General features: G+C 46.7%; 1 pseudogene; it reads right to left on the bottom strand.

Annotated features, from left to right (window-relative positions):
- Positions 1 to 535: 535 nt before the first annotated feature.
- Positions 536 to 1,867, bottom strand: LOC134385843 (lysM and putative peptidoglycan-binding domain-containing protein 3-like; annotated as a pseudogene).
- Between the last annotated feature and the right edge of the window lie 1,705 nt (positions 1,868 to 3,572).

Genomic DNA, 3,572 nt, shown 5'->3' with positions numbered 1-3,572 from the left:
GCACGCATGCTAAACATGTTTTTAAAAGTTTGAAAACGGCGTATTGAGCATATGCTATCATAATTCTAGAACCAAACTTTTTTGCAACTAAGTATTTTGGTGGTTTTCAGTAGTAAATTTTCTTCAGTTGCAGACATCTGATGAGATCATTATTTTGCTTCATAAAATTAACATGAATAACCTTAAACCAAAAAATAATTTAAAAAATCAAATTTAAACATTACCAGTTTTGAGTAACAATAATGATATACCTTCCAAGTAAAGAACTTCCTAAACATACATTTAAATTCATTTCTGCTTTAAGCATGGGTACAATAGATGAATGGATTGACTGCTCTCAACATCAACTAACAACTGTAGAGCTTTTATACACAATCCACTTGTACATGGCTCAAAAAAATTTTTAAAGGTAAAAAAAATAAATAAAAGCATCTCCAGTCTTCCTAAATTCTGCCTTCTAAGTGGGTTCCTGAATATTATCCACCACATTCCAGATGCACAAGTGATCACTAACTTTGTGATTATGAGCTAACTGCTATGTTTTATGCGGAGCAGCAGGTGACCGAGAATCTTGACTATATAGTTTATGATCATCTTGTTGGCCAAAGTGTGTTCCTTTAGTTGCAGCAATTCCATTTTCCATTTCTCTCTGCTGTGATGGGGGTGTGATTCCTGGATGCAAATGTGAAGAGTCCACTGTTGAATGGTGACTAACATCCACTTTGGCTAAAATTTCATAATACAGCAAATAAAACACAGGTGTTATTATGCCTACTATCAACATTATCACTACAGCTGTCCCCCACCCTGTTCCCCAGTCTGCTTCATAATAGGGATCCTTACAGGTTGAATGTTCTTGCTGTCAGAGTCCAGACGTATTTGTTGTGTTGTGAAGGCAGACACTGCCTCATTGAGGTTCTCTCTTGGTGTCTCTACACTTTACTATTTGTCCCATGTCTCGGTCTACTTCTTTTAAAAAGCTCCCAGCGACTCCCTGGAAGACAGAGAATGCCTGGCTGGTAGGATTTCCTGTTGCTGTGGAGCATGCTGAACAGACAAGGACGTGAAGCCTGCCTTCCTGGTGGAGGATGTACAGCGATACTGAAGGGCTGTTGCATTTACAGTGTCTCCTTCCTGCATATCTTTTGTTCATGCTGTAGTGCCATCAGGCCTCCCTCTCGATGTACTTCTTCGGACTTTCTCTTTTCTCTGGATCGAAGCTCATACCCTTCAGCATCCTCCTCCCACGTATCACTCTCTGTCCAATTTCCAAATGCATGTCCTTGACCACTCGACCGAGCTCCTGGAAGGGGAAAGCTACGATTCTGACGCCTCCCTGCCGTAATGTTAAAGTCCGTCCCGCTAGCAGGTGGCACGTAGCGAGGGCGCAGCTACCGAGCCCACCGCTGCCGCTGCTGTCCCGGCAAGTTCACGGCACAGCCTGCACTTGGGTTGCCCGTGCCTACCGCCGCCCCACGTCTCCGTCTTCTCCGTAAATCCCTCTTCTGTCCCTTTGAGATACATACGTTTATCCTACAGGAGTGTCTTTTTCACGAACCTGAAAGCCGTGCCCTTGACAAGTAATCATATGGAAGGACAGGGCCTGTCTCCCAGTCTTTGTGGGAGGGAACAGTCTGAACTTCCGTAATGGCCAGCTAGCAGACGTAGCCAGCCTCATTGCTTTTACACTAACAGCTCTTGGAAGTTTTCCACTTTCCCGACTAGATCTGTTTTGGGCGGCTGGCAGGTGCAGGGCTGAACCCTGGACCTTGGTGCTGCCGGCGCTGCGGTCCCACCAGCTGGGCAACTGGCAGCCCTCCCCTGACTGTGCCGACTCCTGGCTCATTCCCGCTCCCAACTCGGTCATTGTCCCTCTAAAACGCCCTCTGTGCAAATTGGAACGGAGCTTAGCGCTTTCTTCTTCTGCTAGTAGATTCTGAATAAAATGTTTCCGGCGCGTTCACTTATGTCTGCCCTTATCTCCGACAGTGGTAACCCCGTACTTAGAATAATTGAATATTATAATTGAACATAGTTCTCCTCTAATAATGTGCAAATAACATTCTTTTCCATCATGCAATCTTTATCTTTATGAAATGTGGTTATCTTAATGTTATAAAAACAATGTATTAGTTTAAAAACATATATGTAAAATAAGATAAATTGTGCATATAGAAATTCAAATCCTTTGACTCCTCCCACTTCAGAAACAACCAGTTAGCTAAAAAGATAGAGAAAATACATCATGCCTCTTTTTACTCGTAAAACTTTTTATTTAAAAGAAATATCACGCTAGATGATTTTGGATTTATACAAAGGTTCAAGGTAGGCTCAGGCGCGCATCCTGCTTGGACCGGCGTCACCCCAGGCCCGGGATCCCCGGCTACCGGGCGCCGCCACGTGCGCACCGCTGTCCTGGGCCCTGGTGGCCAGAGCGGCAGGACCAGCTGGGGCTGCGCGATGCGGCCAAGCAGTTCGCACGATACCACAGCAGCAGCTGCGGAAGCTGGAGGCCGAGGAGCCCGAATGGTACCCGGAGGTCACGCAGGAGTCACTGCCGGAGCTGCAGCTGGCGGAGGAAGAGAAAGAGCCATGGGCAGCTCATCGCGGACCGCAGGGCCAAGCTGCCACAGGTGACCGGGCGTGGCTGAAGCAGCAGCTGGGAGTGCTGGGGCAGGCGGTCCTGGCTGAGGCTCCGGAAAATTGTAACAAACTGATAGGTCGAGCCACCTGCCCCCAGACAAAATTAAACCACTCGAAAGTCAAATGTTGGTGAAAATGGACGTCAGCTTTTTTTCAGGTATACCCGTGACCTGAGGAAGTTAGGCTAGGCCATCTCTCTAGTAAACCTGAAGGAGAATGGCCAGGCTAAAGCCATGTCAAAGACTCAGGTTTACTGAGGGGATGAGAGAGTGGAATATGGGAAATTAAAAGCAAGAGGGAGAGGGACACGCAAGGGGCCAGGTGCAGTCTCACCAAGATTCTGCCTGGTTTCTGCTCCCAGCCTTGGCTTGCTGTTATCTTGGGGTCTGGGTAGCAGGTGCAAGTCTGTAGCTTCAGGAGGACTGGAAAACAACTTTACATGCATGTAAATAATGTCATCTTGCCCCATAGCAAAGGTTCAAAATATCAAATAACCATGGGAAAACAGGGAACTCAGAGAGATGCATGCTAAGAAAAAAAAAAAAAACCTTGTCCTTTAAAAAAATTTTTTTTTTTTTTTTAAAGATGACCATTAAGGGGATCTTAACCCTTGACCTGGTGTTTTCAGCACCACGCTCACCCAGTGAGCTAACCGGCCATCCTTATATGGGATCTGAACCCGTGGCCTTGGTATTATCAGCACCACACTCTCCTGAGTGAGCCACGGGCTGGCCCCTTTTAAAATCTTTTAGAGCCCATGCGGGTTTAGGTCCCAACATGGCTTCAGTCCAACACTTCCAGGAGCTGCTACAGGACCTAGAGAGGCAAGCACCTCAAGGAGGAGAACCAAAGACAAGAAGGAGGCCCCGGCTGATGCAATGGGTGCAGCTCTGGCTCAGGACCCAGCTCCTGAGCTTTGTCCTTTTCCA

Source organism: Cynocephalus volans, chromosome 9 (genome assembly GCF_027409185.1).
Source record: "Cynocephalus volans isolate mCynVol1 chromosome 9, mCynVol1.pri, whole genome shotgun sequence".
In the NCBI taxonomy this organism is placed as follows: domain Eukaryota; kingdom Metazoa; phylum Chordata; class Mammalia; order Dermoptera; family Cynocephalidae; genus Cynocephalus; species Cynocephalus volans.
This window is presented reverse-complemented; position numbering and strand designations above follow the sequence as displayed.